General features: G+C 39.9%; 1 non-coding gene across 1 annotated transcript; it reads right to left on the bottom strand.

Moving 5' to 3' along the window:
* Positions 1-22171: 22171 nt before the first annotated feature.
* LOC130942304 (small nucleolar RNA R71) lies at positions 22172-22279 on the bottom strand. The gene has a single exon (XR_009070880.1). It is a non-coding gene; the product is annotated as a small nucleolar RNA R71 (small nucleolar RNA).
* Between the last annotated feature and the right edge of the window lie 314 nt (positions 22280-22593).

The raw sequence follows: 22593 nt of genomic DNA, 5'->3' as shown, positions 1-22593 counted from the left end.
ACTTCACTATGAGTTTGTGTGTTTTTCTGTAATTTCAGGTATTTTCTGGCTGAAATTGAGGGACCTGAGCAAAAATATGATTCAGAGGCTGAGAAAGAACTGTAGATGCTGTTGGATTCTGAACCTCCTGCACTCGAAATGGATTTTCTGGAGCTACAGAAGCCCGATTAGCACGCTCTCAATTGCGTTAGAAAGTAGACATCTTGGGCTTTCCAGCAAAATATAATAGTCCATAATTTGCCTTAGATTTGATGGCCCAAACTGGTGTTAAACGCCAGCCAGAAACCCTTTTCTGGTGTAAAACGCCAGAGCTGGCACCAAAACTGGAGTTAAATGCCCAAACTGGCACCAAAGCTGGGGTTTAACTACAAGAATGGCCTATGCACGTGAAAGCTTCAAAGCTCAGCCCAAACAGTCACCAAGTGGACCCCGGAATTGATTTCTGCACTATCTACTCTTAGTTACTCATTTTCTCTAAACCTAGGTTACTAGTTTAGTATAAAAACTACTTTTAGAGATTCATTTTAGGGACTTATGACATTTTTTTATATTTCATATTGTATCTTCTACGGCATGAGTCTCTAAACCCCATAGGTGGGGGTGAGGAGCTCTGGTGTGTTTCAATGAATTAATGCAATTACTACTATTTTCTATTCAATCACGCTTGCTTCCACTCTAAGATACTCACTCGTACTTCAATATGATAAAGGTGATGATCCGTGACAATCATCATCATTCTCAAACTTATGAATGCGTGCTTGACAACCACTTCCGTTCTATCTGAGCTCATAACGTAGTCCTTGGGCGACAGCTTGAGTGCGTATCTCTTGGGTTTCTGATCCATGAATTTGACTTGTCTCTCCTGACAACAGAGCATTCGAATTCGTGAGATTGGTGCACGAAATTGCAATAACACTTTTGCAATCCCGCACAACTAACCAGCAAGTGCACTGGGTCGTCCAAGTAATACCTTGCGTGAGCAAGGGTCGATCCCACGGAGATTGTCGGCTTGAAGCAAGCTATGGTTATCTTGTAAATCTTAGTCAGGATATCAGAAATTATCAGGATTGATTGTGAAAAGCAAAAGAACATGAAATAGGTACTTGTTTTGCAGTAATGGAGAATAGGTTGAGGCTTTGGAGATGTCCCATCTTCTGAATCTCTGCTTTCCTACTGTCTTCTTCATCAAACACGCAAGGCTCCTTCCATGGCAAGCTGTATGTAGGGTTTCACCGTTGTCAGTGGCTACCTCCCATCCTCTCAGTGAAAATGTTCCTATGCTCTGTCACAGCATGGCTAATCATCTGTCGGTTCTCGGTCAGGCCGGAATAGAATCCAGTGATTCTTTTGCGTCTGTCACTAACGCCCCGCCTGCTAGGAGTTTGAAGCACGTCACAGTCATTCAGTCATTGAATCCTACTCAGAATACCACAGACAAGGTTTAGACCTTCCGGATTCTCTTGAATGCCGCCATCAGTTCTAGCTTATACCACGAAGATTCTGGTTAAGGAATCCAAGAGATATCTACTCAATCTAAAGTAGAACAGAGGTGGTTGTCAGGCACATGTTCATAGTTGAGAATGATGATGAGTGTCACGGATCATCACATTCATCCGGGTTAAGAGCAAGTGATATCTTAGAATAGAAGCAAGCATGATTGAATAAGAAACAGTAGTAATTGCATTAATCCATCAAGACACAGCAGAGCTCCTCACCCCCAACCATGGGGTTTAGAGACTCATGCCGTGAAAGGTACACAAAGAAACGTGTAAAGTGTCATGAGGTACAGTTACAATGTCAAAAGATCCTATTAATAGTAGACTAGTAACCTAGGGTGTACAGAAATGAGTAAATGACGTAAAAATCCACTTCTGGGTCCACTTGGTGTGTGCTTGGGCTGAGCAGTGAAGCATTTTCGTGTAGAGACCTTTTCTGGAGTTAAACGCCAGCTTTCATGCCAGTTTGGGCGTTTAACTCCAAGTTTTATGCCAGTTCCAGCGTTTAACGCTGGAATTCCTGAGGGTGATTTGCCACGCCGGTTTGGGCCATCAAATCTTGGGCAAAGTATGGACTATCATATATTGCTGGAAAGACCAGGATGTATACTTTCCAACGCCGTTGAGAGCGCGCCAATTGGGCTTCTGTAGCTCCAGAAAATCCACTTCGAGTGCAGGGAGGTCAGAATCCAACAGCATCTGCAGTCCTTTTCAGTCTCTGAATCAGATTTTTGCTCAGAACCTTCAATTTCAGTCAGAAAATACCTGAAATCACAGAAAAACACACAAACTCATAGTAAAGTCCAGAAAAGTAAATTTTAACTAAAAACTAATAAAAATATACTAAAAACTAACTAAAAGATACTAAAAACATACTAAAAACAATGCCAAAAAGGGTACAAATTATCCGCTCATCACAACACCAAACTTAAATTGTTGCTTGTCCCCAAGCAACTGAGAATCAAAATAGAATAAAAAGAAGAGAATATACTATAGACTCCAAAATATCAAAGAAACATAGTTCCAATTAGATGAGCGGGACTAGTAGCTTTTTGCCTCCGAACAGTTTTGGCATCTCACTCTATCCTTTGAAGTCCAGAATGATTGGCATCTATGAGAACTCAGAACTCAGATAGTGTTATTGATTCTCCTAGTTAAGTATAATGATTCTTGAACATAGCTAGTGTATGAGTCTTGGCTGTGGCCCAAAGCACTCTGTCTTCCAGTATTACCACCGGATACATACATGCCACAGACACATAATTGGGTGAACCTTTTCAGATTGTGACTCAGCTTTGCTAGAGTCCCCAATTAGAGGTGTCCAGGGTTCTTAAGCACACTCTTTTTGCCTTGGTTCACAACTTTATTTCTTTCTCTTTCTTTTTCTTCTCTTTTTTTTTCGAATTTTTTTTTGTTCACTGCTTTTTCTTGCTTCAAGAATCAATTTGATGATTTTTCAGATCCTCAATAACAGTTCTCTTTCTCCTCATTCTTTCAAGGGCCAACAATTTTAACATTCTCAAAACAACAAATTCAAAAGACATATGCACTGTTCAAGCATTCATTCAGAAAACAAAAAGTATTGTCACCACATCAAACTAATTCAACTAGTTTCAAGGATAAATTTCGAAATCCTATACTTCTTGTTCTTTTGTGATTAAAGCATTTTTCACTTAAGAGAGGTGATGGATTCATAGGACATGCATAACTTTAAGGCATAATCTTTAAATTTTATTAATTATGAATTAAGAACAAGACTCAAATATAGATATAAAATGAAACTAAAAATAGAAAACAAAACAAAAAAAAAACGCAAAACATAGGCTCCTAATGATAGAGGTTTTCACAGAGTTAGGACTCAACAACCTTGATTTTGAGAAGTGGATGCTCCCTCAGCTTGAGAGGAGAGCTTTTGGCGTTTCATCTCTTGGAGTTCACGCCCCTGCTTCTCTTGTTCCTTCAGCAATTTGCAGAGCATGCAGTTCTGATTCTGCTGTTCTTCCTTAAGTTGCTCCATAGTCTCTTGCAACTTGGTGATAGATGCTTCTAGGCTGGCCCAGTAGCCAATTTCAGGAAATTCAGGGAGGAACTCCTGCGCCCTCCTTTTGATAGAGTTGTCTTGCACTTGTCCTTCCATTGACTTCTTGGTGATTGGGTGTTCAATGGGTATGAATTCATCTACTCCCATTTTTACCCCAGCCTCTTTACAGAGCAAGGAGATCAAGCTTGGGTAGGCCAGTTTGGCTTCAGTGGAATTCTTATTTGCAATTGTGTAGATCTCACAAGCAATCACATGATGAACCTCCACTTCTTTTCCAAGCATAATGCAATGAATCATCACTGCTCTCTTGATAGTTACCTCAGAACGGTTGCTAGTGGGCAGTATGGAACGCCCAATAAAGTCTAGCCAACCTCTTGTAATTGGTTTGAGGTCTCCCCTCTTGAGTTGGTTTGGGACACCCTTAGAATTGGTTATCCACTTAGTTCCAGGGAGGCATATGTCCTCTAGAACTTGATCCAACCCTTTGTCTGCTCTCACCATTCTCCTATTAAAGGAGTCAGGATCATCTTGCAGTTGAGGCAACTTGAAGATTTCTCTTATTTTGTCCAGATGGAAGTACATAACTTTCCCTCTGACCATGGTTCTGTAGGTATGGTAAGCGGTTCCAGTCATTCTCTGCTTATCTGTTAGCCACAGATTTGAGTAGAATTCCTGAACCATGTTCCTTCCAACCTTTGTTTCAGGATTGGTTAGAACTTCCCATCCTCTGTTTCGAATTTGCTCTTGGATCCCCGGATATTCATCTTCTTTCAGATCAAATTTAACTTCCGGGATCACTGACCTCAGACCCATTATTTTGTGATAATGGTCTTCATGTTCTTTGGTTAAGAACTTCTCTTGATTCCAAAGATTCTTTGGAATAGTCTCTTTCTTTCCTCTTAAATTGGTTTGTTTTCCCTTAGGAGCCATGATCTTGATGAATCTTGGCTTAGTGATCACGGAAAAGCACACCAAACTTAGAGGTTTGCTTGTCCTCAAGCAAAAGAAGGGAAGAAAGAGAGAGGGAGGAAGAGAAAATTCGAATGGTGTGGTGGAAAGAGGGAGCCAAACGTGTATTTATAAGGTGGGGAGGGGAGTTTTCGAAAAAAAAGAGAAATTTGAAAGGAGATTTGAGAAGATATGGAAAGAAATTGAGAAAAAAGGGTGAAATTTTTGAACAAAATTTGGGAATAATTTGAGAGATTTGAAGAGTGATTTTAGATTTTTGAAAATTTGAAAGTGAATGATGAGAGATTGAAATGTATTTTTGTAGAAAAATATGGGTAAGAAAAGGAAAGTTTGAAAAAATCTGATTTGGAAACAAAATTGTGGTCCCCCCACCTTGCTGGTGTTAAACGCCCAGAATGGCACCCATTCTGGCGTTTAACGCCCAATTGATGCCCCTTTTGGGCGTTTAACGCCCAGCCAGGTGCCCTGGCTGGCGTTAAACGCCAGAAATCCTTTATCACTGGGCATTTTTCTGAACGCCCAGGATGCTGCACACCTGGCGTTAAACGCCCAGAATGGTGCCCATTCTGGCGTTTAACGCCCAAAATGGCACCATTCCTGGCGTTAAACGCCCAGAATGATACCCATTCTGGCGTTTAACGCCCAAAATGCCCCTTACTGGTGTTTTTTCGCCAGTAAGCTCTTTTTCTCTGCTTTTTGAGCTGAATCCTTCTGTAACTCTGTGAATTCCTTCATTTTTTTATACTTGCCTCTGTAAGAACTAATCATATAACCTCCTAATGACTGGGTTGCCTCCCAGCAAGCGCTTCTTTACTGTCTTTAGCTGGACCTTTACTGAGAATCACTCAAGTCTCAATTTTGAGCATTCCTGCTCAAAATTGCTTTCAAGATAATGCTTGATTCTCTGTCCATTAACAATGAATTTTTTGTCAGAATCAATATCCTGAAGCTCAACATATCCATATGGTGTCACTCCTGTGATCACATACGGACCCCTCCACCGGGATTTGAGTTTTCCTGGGAACAATTTGAGCCTGGAGTTGAAGAGCAGAACCTTTTGTCCTGGCTCAAAGACTCTGGTTGACAATTTCTTGTCATGCCACTTCTTTGCCTTTTCCTTATAAATTTTTGCATTTTCAAAGGCATTGAGTCTGAACTCCTCTAGCTCATTTAACTGGAGCAATCTTTTTTCACCAGCTAACTGAGCATCCATGTTTAGGAATCTGGTTGCCCAGTAGGCTTTATGTTCCAGTTCCACGGGCAAATGACAGGCCTTCCCATACACCAGTTGGTATGGAGAGGTTCCTATAGGAGTCTTGAATGCTGTTCTGTATGCCCACAGAGCATCATCCAAGCTCTTTGCCCAATCCTTTCTTCGGGCTATCACAGTCCGTTCTAGGATTCTTTTTAGCTCTCTGTTAGAGACTTCAGCTTGCCCATTTGTCTGTGGATGATACGGAGTTGCCACTTTATGGCTGATTCCATATCTAACCATAGCAGAGTATAGCTGTCTGTTGCAGAAATGAGAGCCCCCATCACTGATTAGTACTCTGGGAACACCAAATCTGCTGAAGATGTGTTTCTGGAAGAATTTTAGCACGGTCTTGGTATCATTAGTGGGTGTAGCAATTGCTTCTACCCACTTAGATACATAGTCCACCGCCACCAGAATGTAAGTGTTTGAGTATGATGGTGGGAATGGCCCCATGAAGTCAATTCCCCATACATCAAACAATTCTATCTCTAATATCCCTTGTTGAGGCATGGCATATCCGTGAGGCAGGTTACCAGCTCTTTGGCAACTGTCACAGTTACGCACAAACTCTCGGGAATCTTTATAGAGAGTAGGCCAGTAGAAGCCACACTGGAGGACTTTAGTGGCTGTTCGCTCACTTCCAAAATGTCCTCCATACTGTGATCCATGGCAATGCCATAGGATCCTTTGTGCTTCTTCTCTGGGTACACATCTGCGGATCACTCCGTCAGCACATCTCTTAAAGAGATATGGTTCATCCCAGAGGTAGTACTTGGCATCTGAAATTAATTTCTTTCTTTGCACACTGCTGTACTCCTTGGGTATGAACCTCACAGCTTTATAATTTGCAATATCTGCAAACCATGGAGCTTCCTGAATAGCAAGGAGTTGCTCATCTGGGAAAGTCTCGGAGATCTCAGTAGAAGGGAGGGACGCCCCAGCTACTGGTTCTATTCGGGACAGATGATCAGCTACTTGGTTCTCTGTCCCTCTTCTGTCTCTTATTTCTATATCAAACTCTTGCAGAAGCAACACCCATCTTATAAGCCTGGGTTTTGAATCCTGCTTTGTGAGTAAGTATTTAAGAGCAGCATGGTCAGTGTACACAATCACTTTGGATCCTACTAGATAAGATCTAAACTTGTCAATGGCATAAACCACTGCAAGTAATTCTTTTTCTGTGGTTGTGTAATTCTTCTGTGCATCATTTAGAACACGGCTAGCATAATAAATGACGTGCAGAAGTTTGTTATGCCTCTGTCCCAACACTGCACCAATGGCATGATCACTGGCATCACACATTAACTCAAATGGCAATGTCCAGTCTGGTGCAGAGATGACTGGTGCTGTGACCAGCTTAGCTTTCAGGGTCTCAAACGCCTGCTGACACTGTGTGTCAAACACAAATGGTATGTCAGCAGCTAGCAGGTTACTCAGAGGTTTTGCAATTTTCGAAAAATCCTTTATAAACCTTCTGTAAAATCCTGCATGCCCCAGAAAGCTTCTGATTGCCTTAACATTGGCAGGTGGTGGTAATTTTTCAATTACCTCTAACTTTGCCTTATCCACCTCTATTCCCCTGCTTGAAATTTTATGCCCAAGGACAATTCCCTCAGTCACCATAAAGTGACATTTCTCCCAGTTTAAAACCAAGTTAGTCTCTTGGCATCTTTTCAGGACAAGTGCTAGGTGGTTAAGACAGGAGCTGAATGAGTCTCCATATACTGAGAAGTCATCCATGAAGACTTCCAGAAATTTCTCTACCATATCTGAGAAGATAGAGAGCATGCACCTCTGAAAGGTTGCAGGTGCATTGCACAGACCAAAAGGCATCCTTCTGTAGGCAAACACGCCAGAAGGGCAAGTGAATGCTGTTTTCTCTTGGTCCTGAGGATCTACTGCAATCTGGTTGTAGCCTGAATAGCCATCCAAAAAGCAGTAATAATCATGACCAGCTAGTCTTTCTAGCATTTGGTCTATGAATGGTAAAGGAAAATGATCCTTTCTGGTGGCTGTATTGAGCCTTCTGTAGTCAATACACATGCGCCATCCTGTGACTGTTCTTGTAGGAACCAGTTCATTTTTTTCATTATGAACCACTGTCATGCCTCCCTTCTTGGGGACAACTTGGACAGGGCTCACCCAGGGACTATCAGAAATAGGATAAATAATCCCAGCCTCTAGTAATTTAGTGACCTCCTTCTGCACTACCTCCTTCATGGTTGGATTTAGCCTCCTTTGTGGTTGGACCACTGGTTTGGCATTATCCTCCAACAGGATCTTGTGCATGCATCTAGCTGGGCTAATGCCCTTGAGATCACTTATGGACCACCCAAGAGCTGTCTTGTGTGTCCTTAGCACTTGAATCAGTGCTTCCTCTTCCTGTGGATTTAAAGCAGAGCTTATAATCACTGGAAAAGTGTCACCCTCTCCCAGAAATGCGTACTTCAGGGATGGTGGTAGAGGTTTGAGTTCAGGTTTGGGAGGTTTATCCTCCTCCTGAGGAATTTTCGAAAATTCCTTTGCTTCCTCTAGTTCCCCTTGATCAGGTTGAGCATCCTTGAAGATGTCCTCAAGCTCTGATTCTAGGCTTTCAGCCATATTGATCTCTTCTACCAGAGAGTCAATAATGTCAGCGCCCATGCAGTCATTTGGTGTGTCTGGATGCTGCATAGCTTTTACAGCATTTAACTTGAACTCATCCTCATTGACTCTCAGGGTTACTTCCCCTCTTTGTACATCAATGAGAGTTCGTCCAGTTGCTAGGAAAGGTCTTCCTAGAATGAGTGTTGCACTCTTGTGCTCCTCCATTTCCAGCACCACAAAGTCAGTTGGAAAGGCAAAGGGCCCAACCTTGACAATCATGTCCTCTATTATGCCTGATGGGTGTTTAATGGAGCCATCAGCAAGTTGGAGGCATATCCTGGTTGGTTTGACTTCTCTAGTCAACCCAAGCTTTCTGATAGTGGATGCAGGTATTAGATTGATGCTTGCTCCAAGATCACATAGGGCTGTCTTGGTGCAAGCGCCCTCTAATGTGCATGGTATCATAAAGCTTCCAGGATCTTGAAGCTTTTCTGGTAAGCTTTTCAGAATGACTGCACTGCATTCTTCAGTGAGAAACACTTTTTCAGTTTCTCTCCAATCCTTCTTATGACTTAAGATATCTTTCATGAACTTAGCATAGGAAGGTATTTGCTCAAGTGCCTCTGCAAACGGAATCTTTATTTCAAGAGTCCTTAGATAGTCTGCAAAGCGGGCAAATTGCTTATCCTGTTCCGCTTTGCGGAGTTTCTGAGGATAAGGCATCTTGGCTTGATATTCTTCAACCTTAGATGCTGCAGGTTTATTTCTTACAGAAGTGGTTGAAGAAGCCTTGTTAGAGGGATTACTGTCAGCACTCTCAGGTGTCTGATCTCCCCTTGGCGTCTAAACGCCAGGATTGGGTGGAAAATGGGCGTTTAACGCCAACTTTTCCCCCTTTTCTGGCGTTTGAACGCCAGAACTGGGCAAGGAATGGGCGTTTAACGCCAGCTTTCCTTCCCTTTCTGGCGTTTGAACGCCAATACCACTCCTCTCTGGGCTCTTACTGTCCTCAGAGGGATTTTGACCATTGGTTTGGTTGTCCTCTGTCAATTGTTCCTTGTTTGGCTTTTTGCTCTTTTGAGCAGTGGTATTCAGTGTTCTCCCACTCCTTAGTTGAACTGCTTGACATTCTTCTGTTATCTGTTTAGATATTTGCTGTTTTGCTTGATTCAACTGCAGTTCTATGTTCTTGTTAGCAACCTTAGTATCATGGAGCATTTCTTTAAATTCTGCTAACTGTTCTGTCATCAGGAGCAGTTGTTGATTAAGCTCATTCATCTGTTCTTGAGGATTAGGATCAGTGACTAATGCCATGACTTCCTCTTTTGGAACGAACTCATTGCTAGAATATAAGTATTGGTTTCTAGCAACAGTGTCTATAAGCTCTTGAGCTTCTTCAATTGTCTTCCTCATGTGTATAGATCCACCAGCTGAGTGGTCTAAAGACATCTGAGCTTTTTCTGTGAGCCCATAGTAGAAGATGTCTAACTGTACCCACTCTGAAAACATTTCAGAGGGGCATTTTCTAAGCATACCTCTATACCTCTCCCAGGCATTATAAAGGGATTCATTATCCTCTTGTTTAAAGCCTTGGATGTCCAGCCTTAGCTGTGTCATCCTCTTTGGAGGGTAAAAATGATTCAGGAATTTGTCTGATAACTGTTTCCATGTTTTTATGCTTGCTGTAGGTTGGTTATTCAACCACCTTTTAGCTTGATCTTTTATAGCAAATGGAAACAGTAATAGTCTGTAGACATCCTGATCTACCTCTTTATCATGTACTATGTCAGCAATTTGTAAGAACTGTGCCAGAAACTCAGTAGGTTCTTCCTGTGGAAGACCGGAATACTGGCAATTTTACTGCACTATGATAATGAGTTGAGGATTTAGCTCAAAGCTGCTTGCTTTGATGGGAGGTGTACAGATGCTACTCCCATATGCAGCTGTAATGGGGTTAGCATATGACCCCAGAGTCCTTTTGGACTGATCAATCCCTCTTAGGTCCATAATGGACAAAAGAAAAATGATAATGATTGCAAATAGATAAATTTTGTTTTTTTTTTTTGAGTTAAACGAAAAAATTAAAATAAAATAAAAGGAAATTAAAAGAAATTCGAAAATCAAAAGGAAAACAAAATCAAAGCAAATTGAGAACTGAATCAATTAGTTAATTAAAAAGATTTTGAAGAAAAAGCAATTAGAAAGATATGATTGAAAAGTTTTATGAAAAAGATTTGATTTTTGAAAAGAGGAAAGAGAAAAACCACAAAAAGACACTAAACTTAAAATTTTTAGAAAATCAAACACTAATTTTTGAAAATTTTAAAGGAAAAACACAAAGAGGACACCAAACTTAGAAATTTTATGAATCAAAAAGGGACTAAGAACATGCAAAATCGAAAATTTTAAAAGAAAAACAAAAGCATGCAATTGACACCAAACTTAGAATATGAAACTAGACTCAACTAAAAGACTCTAGACCAACAAAAATAAAACAGTCCTAATCTAAGCAACAAGATAAGCCGTCAGTTGTCCAAACTCGAACAATCCCCGGCAACGGCGCCAAAAACTTGGTGCACGAAATTGCAATAACACTTTTGCAATCCCGCACAACTAACCAGCAAGTGCACTGGGTCGTCCAAGTAATACCTTGCGTGAGCAAGGGTCGATCCCACGGAGATTGTCGGCTTGAAGCAAGCTATGGTTATCTTGTAAATCTTAGTCAGGATATCAGAAATTATCAGGATTGATTGTGAAAAGCAAAAGAACATGAAATAGGTACTTGTTTTGCAGTAATGGAGAATAGGTTGAGGCTTTGGAGATGCCCCATCTTCTGAATCTCTGCTTTCCTACTGTCTTCTTCATCAAACACGCAAGGCTCCTTCCATGGCAAGCTGTATGTAGGGTTTCACCGTTGTCAGTGGCTACCTCCCATCCTCTCAGTGAAAATGTTCCTATGCTCTGTCACAGCATGGCTAATCATCTGTCGGTTCTCGGTCAGGCCGGAATAGAATCCAGTGATTCTTTTGCGTCTGTCACTAACGCCCCGCCTGCTAGGAGTTTGAAGCACGTCACAGTCATTCAGTCATTGAATCCTACTCAGAATACCACAGACAAGGTTTAGACCTTCCGGATTCTCTTGAATGCCGCCATCAGTTCTAGCTTATACCACGAAGATTCTGGTTAAGGAATCCAAGAGATATCTACTCAATCTAAAGTAGAACAAAGGTGGTTGTCAGGCACATGTTCATAGTTGAGAATGATGATGAGTGTCACGGATCATCACATTCATCCGGGTTAAGAGCAAGTGATATCTTAGAATAGAAGCAAGCATGATTGAATAAGAAACAGTAGTAATTGCATTAATCCATCAAGACACAGTAGAGCTCCTCACCCCCAACCATGGGGTTTAGAGACTCATGCCGTGAAAGGTACACAAAGAAACGTGTAAAATGTCATGAGGTACAGTTACAATGTCAAAAGATCCTATTAATAGTAGACTAGTAACCTAGGGTGTACAGAAATGAGTAAATGACGTAAAAATCCACTTCTGGGTCCACTTGGTGTGTGCTTAGGCTGAGCAGTGAAGCATTTTCGTGTAGAGACCTTTTCTGGAGTTAAACGCCAGCTTTCATGCCAGTTTGGGCGTTTAACTCCAAGTTTTATGCCAGTTCCAGCGTTTAACGCTGGAATTCCTGAGGGTGATTTGCCACGCCGGTTTGGGCCATCAAATCTTGGGCAAAGTATGGACTATCATATATTGCTGGAAAGCCCAGGATGTCTACTTTCCAACGCCATTGAGAGCGCGCCAATTGGGCTTCTGTAGCTCCAGAAAATCCACTTCGAGTGTAGGGAGGTCAGAATCCAACAGCATCTGCAGTCCTTTTCAGTCTCTGAATCAGATTTTTGCTCAGAACCTTCAATTTCAGTCAGAAAATACCTGAAATCACAGAAAAACACACAAAATCATAGTAAAGTCTAGAAAAGTAAATTTTAACTAAAAACTAATAAAAATATACTAAAAACTAACTAAAAGATACTAAAAACATACTAAAAACAATGCCAAAAAGGGTACAAATTATCCGCTCATCAGAGATTAGAACCTTCGTGGTAGAGGCTAGAACCAATTGGTAGCATTCCTGAGATCCGGAAAGTCTAAACCTTGTCTGTGGTATTCCGAGTAGGGCTGGGAAGGGATGACTGTGACGAGCTTCAAACTCACGAATGTTGGGCGCAGTGACAGTGTGCAAAAGGATAAAGAGATCCTATTCCGACACAAGTGAGAACCGACAGATGATTAGCCGTACAAAAACTGTACCTAGACCATTTTCACTAAGAGGACAGATGGTAGCCATTGACAATGATGATCCACCAACATACAGCCTGCCATAGAAGGAGCCTTGCGCGTTTGAGAGAGGAAGACAATAGGAAAGCAGAGATTCAGAAGACAGAGCATCTCTGAAACCTCAACCTGTTCTCCATTACTGAAAAACAAGTATCATTCATTTCATGCTCTTTTACTTTTTGCAACAAAATCCTTTTTATCATTAATCTCCTGACTAAGAGTTACAAGATAAGCATAGCTTGCTTCAAGCTGGCAATCTCCGTGGGATCGACCCTTACTCACGTAAGGTATTACTTGGACGACCCAGTGCACTTGCTGGTTAGTTGTGCGGAGTTGTGAAAAGCGTGATCACAATTTCGTGCATCAAGTTTTTGGCGCCATTGCCGGGGATTGTTTAAGTTTGGACAACTGACGATTCATCTTGTTGCTTAGATTAGGAATAATTTATTTTTGTTGGTTTAGAGTCAATAAATTGAGTCTTTTGTTTGAAGTTTAGTTTCATGTTTTAAGTTTGGTGTCAATTGCATGTTCTTATTGTTCTTGATAATTTTCTCTATTTGATCTTTGAATTTTCTTGTTTGGTGTCTTTTGTTGTTTTTCTTGTGCATTTTCGATTTATTAGTGTCCAAAGTATATAAATTTTTAAGTTTGGTGTCCTTTATGTTTTCATTTTTCTTAAAAATTTTCAAAATTTGTTCTTGGTGTTCATCTTGATCTTCAAAGTGTTCTTGGTGTTCATCTTGGCATTCAAAGTTTTCTTTGTTTTGATCTAAAAATTCTAAGTTTGGTGTCATTTTGTTGTTTTTCTCTTTTCTCATTAAATTAAAAAATATATATCTTTTCCTTTATTTACTCATCATTTTCGAATTCTTTAGGTTGACTTAGTCAAAATTTGTAAAAGTTTGGTAGTTTCTTGTTAGTCAAGTCAAGATTTCAATTTTTAAAATTTATCTTTTTAAATCTTTTTCAAAATAAATTCTTTTTCAAATTTCTTTTTATATTTTTCAAAAATCTTTTATAAATTTTTTTCAAAATCCTTTTTCTTTTTAAATTTTCGAATTACTTATCCCATTTTATTAGTTTGATTGAAAAATTTTAAATTTGGTATTTTCTTGTTAAAAAAGTTTCAATCTTTAAAATTTTAAATCATATCTTTTTTCAAATCTTTTCTTTTATTCATTTTCTTACAAGTATTAATTTTCAATTATCTTTAATTTTAGGAAATATCTTTTTCAAAACTTCCTAACCACTTTCTCTCTCCTCATTTTTTTCAAAAATCCACACAAAAATTTTTTTAAATCTTTTTAATTAATTAATTAATTTAGTTTTCTAATTTCTTTTATCTCTTTTTCTCTTCTTAAGTTTCGAAATTTATATTCAATTTTTCATTTATTTTATTTTACTTTATTTTTTCTTCTAATTTCGTTTTTCAAAAAAAAAAAAGAGAAGAGAGAGAAAATTGTTTATTTACAATTCACATCATTTTCCTTTCTCCATCATGGACCTAAGTGGAAATAAACAATCCATAAGGGTTCTGGGGTCATATGCTAACCTCACTACTACTTCATATGGGAGTAGTATCTGTATACCCTCCATCAGAGCTAGTAGTTTTGAGTTAAATTCTCAGCTCATTATCATGGTACAGCAAAATTGCCAGTATTCCGGTCTTCCACAGGAAGAACCTACTGAGTTTCTGGCACAGTTCTTACAAATTGCTGATACAGTACGTGATAAGGAAGTAGATCAGGATGTCTATAGATTATTACTGTTTCCATTTGCTGTAAAAGACCAAGCTAAGAGGTGGTTAAACAACCAACCCAAAGCCAGCATAAGAACATGGAAACAGTTATCAGACAAATTCCTCAATCAATATCCCCCCCCAAAAAGGATGATACAGCTAAGGCTGGACATCCAAGGCTTTAAACAAGAGGATAGTGAATCCCTTTATGATGCTTGGGAGAGGTACAGAGAGATGCTAAGGAAATGCCCCCTCTGAAATGTTTTCAGAGTGGGTGCAGTTAGACATCTTCTACTACGGGCTTACAGAAAAAGCCTAGATATCTCTAGACCACTCAGCTGGTGGATCTATACACATGAGAAAGATAATTGAAGAGGCTCAAGAGCTCATAGCTACGGTTGCTAGAAATCAGCATCTGTATTTAAGTAGTGAGTCCTTCATGAAAGAAGAGGCTAAAACAGTATCCACTGAACTTAGTCCCCCAAAACAAGTTGCTGAATTCAGTCAGCAACTATTTTCTATAACAAAATAGTTAGCAGAATTTAAGGAGATGCTACAAGAGACCAAAGATGCTAACCAGAATGTAGAAAAATAATTGAATCCGACAAAATAGCAGTTATCTAAACAGATAACAGAAGAATGCCAAGCTATTCATTTAAGGAGTGGAAAGACATTAAATGCCTCAACTCAAAGCAATAGGAAGCCAAGAAAGGAACGTTTGACAGAGGATAACAAATTCACTGTCCAAAATCCATCTGAGGACAGTAAGAACCCAGAGAGGAATGATTCTAGCATTCAAACGCCAGAAAAGGGCAGCAACCTGGCGTTAAATGCCCAAAAAGCACCCAGTTCTGGCGTTCAAACACCAAAACAGGGCAGCAACCTGGCGTTAAACGCCCAAAAAGCACCCAATTCTGGCGTTCAAACGCCAATGAGGGATCAGACACCTGCAAGTGCTGATAACAACCCCCTTAAGCAGGCTTCTCCAACCACTTCTGTAGGTAATAAACCTGTAGCGACTAAGGTTGAAGAATATAAAGCCAAGATGCCTTATCCTCAAAAACTCCGCTAAGCGGAATAGGATAAACAATTTGCCCGCTTTGCAGACTATCTCAGGACTCTTGAAATAAAGATTCCGTTTGCAGAGGCACTTGAGCAAATACCCTCTTATGCTAAATTCATGAAAGAGATCTTAAGTCATAAGAAGGATTGGAAAGAAACTGAAAAAGTTTTCCTCACTGAAGAATGCAGTGCAGTCATTCTGAAAAGCTTACCAGAGAAGCTTAAGGATCCCAGAAGCTTTATGATACCATGCACATTAGAGGGTGCTTGTACCAAGACGGCTCTATGTGATCTTGGTGCAAGTATCAATCTGATACCTGCATCCACTATCAGAAAGTTGGGTTTGACTGAAGAAGTCAAACCAACCCGAATATATCTCCAACTTGCTGATGGCTCTATTAAAATGCCATCAGGCGTAATTAAAGACATGATTGTCAAGGTTGGGCCATTTGCCTTTCCTACTGACTTTGTAGTGCTGGAAATGGAGGAGCACAAGAGTGCAACTCTCATTCTAGGAAGACCTTTCCTAGCAACTGGACGAACTCTCATTGACGTTCAAAAAGGGGAGGTAACCTTGAGAGTCAATGAGGATGAGTTTAAGTTGAATGCTGTCAAAGCTATGCAGTATCCAGACACATCAAAAGACTGCATGAGCATTGATATTATTGACTCCCTGGTGGAAGAGGTCAATATGACTGAGAGTCTCGAATCAGAGCTAGAGGACATTTTTAAAGATGTTCAGCCAGATCTGGAGGAACCAGAGAAAACAGAAGAACCTCTGAAAACTCTTTAGGAAGAGGAGAAGCCTCCTAAGCCCGAGCTCAAACCACTACCACCATCCTTGAAATATGCATTTCTGGGAGAAGATAATACTTTTTCGGTAATCATAAGCTCTGCTTTAGAGCCACGGGAAGAGCAAGCACTAATTCAGGTGCTAAGGACACACAAGACAGCTCTTGGGTGGTCCATAAGTGATCTTAAGGGCATTAGCCCAGCTAGATGCATGCACAAGATCCTATTGGAGGATGATGCTAAGCCAGTGGTTCAACCACAGAGGCAGCTGAATTCATCCATGAAGGAGGTGGTGCAGAAAGAGGTCACTAAGTTACTAGAGGCTGGGATTATTTATCCTATTTCTAATAACCCCTGGGTGAGCCCTGTCCAAGTTGTCCCCAAGAAGGGAGGCATGACAGTGGTTCATAATGAAAAGAATGAACTGGTTCCTACAAGAACAGTTACAGGGTGGCATATGTGTATTGACTATAGAAGGCTCAATACAGCCACCAGAAAAGATCATTTCCCTTTACCATTCATAGACCAGATGCTAGAGAGACTAGCAGGTCATGATTACTACTGCTTTTTGGATGGCTATTCAGGCTATAACCAAATTGTAGTAAATCCTCAGGACCAAGAGAAAACAGCATTCACATGTCCATCTAGAGTGTTCGCCTACAGAAGGATGCCATTTGGGCTGTGCAATGCACCTGCAACCTTCCAGAGATCCATGCTATGTATCTTCTCTGATATGGTGGAAAATTTTCTAGAAGTCTTCATGAAAGATTTCTCAGTATTTGGAGACTCATTCAGTTCCTGTCTTGACCATCTAGCACTTGTTCTGAAAATGTGCCAAGAGACTAACCTGGTTTTAAACTAGGAGAAATGTCACTTTATGGTGACTGAAGAAATTATCCTTGGGCACAAAATTTCGAACAAGGGAATAGAGGTGGATCAAGCTAAGGTAGAGGTAATTGAAAAATTACCACCACCTGCCAATGTTAAGGCAATCAGAAGCTTTCTGGGGCATGCAGGATTCTATAGGAGGTTTATAAAGGATTTTTTGAAAATTGCAAAACCTCTGAGCAATCTGCTAGCCGCTGACACATCATTTGTCTTTGACACAGTGTCTGCGGGCCTTTGAGACTCTGAAAGCCAAACTGGTCACAGCACCAATCATTTCTGCACCAGACTGGACTTTATCATTCGAACTAATGAGTGATGCTAGTGACCATGCCATTGGTGCAGTATTAGGACAGAGGCATGACAAGCTTCTGCATGTCATTTATTATGCTAGTCGTGTTTTAAATGATGCACAGAAGAATTACACAACCACAGAGAAGGAGTTGCTTGTAGTGGTTTATGCCATTGACAAGTTCAGATCTTATTTAGTAGGATCAAAAGCAATTATGTACACTGACCATGTTGCTCTAAAATATCTCCTCACAAAGCAGGATTCAAAACCCAGACCCATAAGATGGGTGTTGCTTCTGCAAGAGTTTGATATAGAAATAAGATATAAAAAAGGGACAGAGAACCAAGTAGCCGATCACCTGTCCCGGATAGAACCAGTAGCAGGAGCGTCCCTCCCTCCTACTGAGATCTCTAAAACCTTTCCGGATGAGCAATTGTTTGCCATTCAGGAAGCACCGTGGTTTGCAGACATTGTAAACTATAAAACTGTGAGATTCATACCCAAAGAGTACAGTAGGCAGCAAACAAAAAAATTGGTTTCTGATGCAAAGTACTACTTGTGGGATGAACCATATCTTTTTAAGAGGTGTGCAGACGGAATGATCCGTACATGTGTACCTAGAGAAGAGGCACAGAAGATCCTATGGCACTGCCATGGATCACAATATGGAGGATATTTTGGAGGTGAGCGAGCAGCCACAAGGGTTCTCCAATGTGGCTTCTATTGGCCTACTCTCTATAGAGACTCCCGAGAGTTTGTACGTAACTATAACAGTTGCCAAAGAGCTGGTAATCTGCCTCACAGTTATGCCATGCCTTAGCAAGGGATCTTAGAGATTGAGTTGTTTGATGTATGGGGTATTGACTTCATGGGACTTTTCCCACCATCATATTCAAACACTTATATTCTGGTGGCAGTAGACTATGTATTTAAATGGGTAGATGATGAGCAGATAATTTATACGCTTTTTGGCATTATTTTTAGTATGTTTTTAGTATGTTTTAGTTAGTTTTTATTTTATTTTTATTAGTTTTTATTTAAAATTCACTTTTCTGGACTTTACTATGAGTTTGTGTGTTTTTCTGTGATTTCGGGTATTTTCTGGCTGAAATTGAGGGACCTGAGCAAAAATCTGATTCAGAGGCTGAAAAGGACTGCAGATGCTGTTGGATTCTGACCTCCCTGCACTCGAAGTGGATTTTCTGGAGCTACAGAAGTCCAATTGGCGCGCTCTTAATTGCGTTGGAAAGTAGACATCCTGGGCTTTCCAGAAATATATGATAGTCTATACTTTACCCAAGATTTGATGGCCCAAACCGGCGTTCCAAATCAGCTCAAGACTGCCCAGTGTTAAACGCCAGAACTGGCACCAAAATGGGAGTTAAACGCCCAAACTGGCACAAAAGCTGGCGTTTAACTCCAAGAAAAGTCTCTACACATGAAAGCGTCAATGCTCAGCCCAAGCACACACCAAGTGGGCCCGGAAGTGGATTTTTACGTCATTTATTCATTTTTGTAAACCCTATGCTACTAATTCTCTATAATTAGGACCTTTTGCTATTGTATTTTCATCTTTGGATCACTTTAGATCTTAGGATCATCTTTGGACGTCTAGTTCTTAGATTATGGGAGGCTGGCCATTCGGCCATGCCTAGACCTTGTTCTTATGTATTTTCAACGGTGGAGTTTCTACACACCATAGATTAAGGTGTGGAGCTCTGCTGTACCTCGAGTATTAATGCAATTACTATTGTTCTTCTATTCAATTCAGCTCATTCTTGTTCTAAGATATCACTTGTTCCTCAACTTGATGAATGTGATGATCCGTGACACTCATCATCATTCTCACCTATGAACGTGTGCCTGACAACCACCTCCGTTCTACCTTAGATTGAGTGGATATCTCTTGGATCCCTTAATCGGAATCTTCGTGGTATAAGCTAGAATTGATGGCGGCATTCAAGAGAATCCGGAAGGTCTAAACCTTGTCTGTGGTATTCTGAGTAGGATTCAAGGATTGAATGACTATGACGAGCTTCAAACTCGCGATTGTGGGGCGTTAGTGACAGACGCAAAAGAATCACTGGATTCTATTCCGACATGATCGAGAACCGACAGATGAATAGCCGTGCTGTAACAGAGCGCGTTGAACATTTTCACTGAGAGGACGGGATTGTAGCCATTGACAACGGTGATGCCCAACATACAGCTTGCCATGGAAAGGAGTAAGAAGGATTGGATGAAGACAGTAGGAAAGCAGAGAGACGGAAGGGACAAAGCATTTCCATACGCTTATCTGAAATTCTCACCAATGAATTACATAAGTATCTCTATCTTTATTTTATGTTTTATTTATCTTTTAATCATTCATCCTCCATAACCATTTGAATCCGCCTGACTGAGATTTACAAGATGACCATAGCTTGCTTCATACCAACAATCTCCGTGGGATCGACCCTTACTCGCGTAAGGTTTATTACTTGGACGACCCAGTGCACTTGCTGGTTAGTTGTGCGAAGTTGTGATAAAGAGTTGAGATTGCAATTGAGCGTACCATGTTGATGGCGCCATTGATGATCACAATTTCGTGCACCTAGGTTTTGGCGCCGTTGCCGGGGATTGTTTGAGTTTGGACAATTGACGTTTCATCTTGTTGCTTAGATTAGGTATTTTTCTTCAGAATTTTTAAGAATGAATTCTAGAGTTTCAAGGTGATGTTCTTATCATCACCAAAGCTGATTGATTCTCATCAATTTAGCTCTTGAATGTAATGTCCTGCTGAAGCTTGGCTAGCCAAGTCTAATCTTATTAGACTACAGCTTTAGACTAACATTGCATGATTCCTGGAATTCTTATTAAAAGTTTTGATCCTCTTTATTTTCTTTTTTCACATAATTTTCGAAAAATAAAAAAAAATTACAAAATCATAAAAACCAAAAAATTTCTTGTTTGAGTCTAGTGTCTCATTTTAAGTTTGGTGTCCATTGCATGTTTCTGTTCTTCTTGCATTTTTCAAATTCAATCATGTGTCTTCATTGATCTTCAAGTTGTTCTTGATGATTTCCTTACTCTGATCTTTAAATTCTCTTGTCTTGAGTTTTTTGTTGTGTCTAATATGCATTCTCAATTTGTTAGTGTCAATAGCATACAAACTTCTAAGTTTTGTGTCTTCTATGCATTGTTTATTTGATTTTAGTTGCATTTTGGTTATTCCTCATCATAAAAAATTTCAAAAATTTTTTTTTATTTGTGTCTTTTCAAGTCAATAATACAGAGAATTGAAGATTCAGAACATTCAGCAGAGGAATTACACAGAAAAAGCTGGGCGTTCAAAACGCCCAGTGAAGAAGGAAAACTGGCGTTTAAACGCCAGCCAGGATACCTGGCTGGGCGTTTAACGCCCAAAAGGGTAGCATTTTGGGCGTTAAACGCCAGAATGGATACCATTCTGGGCGTTTAACGCCAGGATGGCACAAGAGGGAAGATTTTGTTTTTTAATTCAAAATTTTTTTTCAAGTTTTCATAATTTTTCAAAATCAAATCTTTTTCAAATCATATCTTTTCAATCATATATTTTCAAAATCAATTTCTTTCCATTTTCAAAAATACTTGCTAACAATTAATGATTTGATTTAACATTTCAGGAATGTTGCCTTTTCTGTTGAGAAAGGTTTAATGTCTGAATCATATCTTTTAAATTTCTTGTTAGCCAAGTCATTGATTTTAAAAATCAAATCTTTTTACATTGTTTTTCAATCATATCTTTTCAATCATATCTTTTTAAAACTATATCTTTCCAATCATATCTTCCTAATCACATCTTTTTCAAAATAGTTTTCAATCAAATCTTTTTTATTTCTAATTTCAAAATCTTTTTCAAAAGTCACTTTATTTCTTTCCGTATCTTAGTTTTCGAAAATCAATTACTATTTTTCAAAATTTCTTTTAATTAATTCACTTTAATTTTCGAAAATTTCTTCCCCTCTTCTCACTTCCTTCTATTTATGGACTAATACTCCTCCTCAATGCACAATTCGAACTCTATCTCTCTTGATAAGTTCGAATTCTTCTACCTCTTCCTTCTATTTTTCTTTTCCTCTGACACCTCTAGGAATCTCTATACTGTGACATAGAGGATTCCATATTTTCTTGTTCTCTTCCCTTTCATATGAGCAGGAGCAAAGACAAAAGCATTCTTGTTGAGGCTGACCCTGAACCTGAAAGGACCTTGAAGCGAAAGCTAAGAGAAGCTAAAGCATTACTCTCTGTAGAGGATCTAACAGAGCTCTTCAAAGAAGAAGAACCCATGGCAGCCGAACACAACAAAATGCCAACAATGCAAGGAAGGTGCTGGGTGACTTTACTGCATATACTCCCGACTTCTATGGGAGAAGCATCTCTATCCCTGCCATTGGAGCAAACAACTTTGAGCTTAAGCCTCAATTAGTTTCTCTAATGCAACAGAATTTCAAGTTCCATGGACTTCCATTGGAAGATCCTCATCAGTTTTTAGCTGAATTCTTGCAAATCTGTGACACTGTCAAGACCAATGGGGTTGACCCTGAGGTCTACAGACTTATGCTATTCCCTTTTGCTGTAAGAGACAGAGCTAGGATATGGTTGGACTCACAACCTAAAGAAAGCCTGAACTCTTGGGAAAAGCTAGTCAATGCCTTCTTGGCAAAGTTCTTTCCACCTCAAAAATTGAGTAAGCTTAGAGTGGAAGTCCAAACCTTCAGCCAGAAGGAAGGTGAATCCCTCTATGAAGCTTGGGAAAGATACAAACAATTGATCAGAAAGTGTCCTTCTGATATGCTTTCTGAATGGAGCATCATAGGTATCTTCTATGATGGTCTGTCTGAACTGTCCAAGATGTCATTGGACAGCTCTGCTGGAGGATCTCTTCATCTGAAGAAAACGCCTGCAAAAGCTCAAGAACTCATTGAAATGGTTGCAAATAACCAATTCATGTACACTTTTGAAAGGAATCCTGTGAACAATGGGACGAATCAGAAGAAAGGAGTTCTTGAGATTGATACTCTGAATGCCATATTGGCTCAGAACAAAATATTGACTCAGCAAGTCAATATGATTTCTCAAAGTCTGTCTGGAATGTAAGCTGCACCAGACAG

This window comes from Arachis stenosperma, chromosome 7 (genome assembly GCF_014773155.1).
Source record: "Arachis stenosperma cultivar V10309 chromosome 7, arast.V10309.gnm1.PFL2, whole genome shotgun sequence".
In the NCBI taxonomy this organism is placed as follows: Eukaryota; Viridiplantae; Streptophyta; class Magnoliopsida; order Fabales; family Fabaceae; genus Arachis; species Arachis stenosperma.
This window is presented reverse-complemented; position numbering and strand designations above follow the sequence as displayed.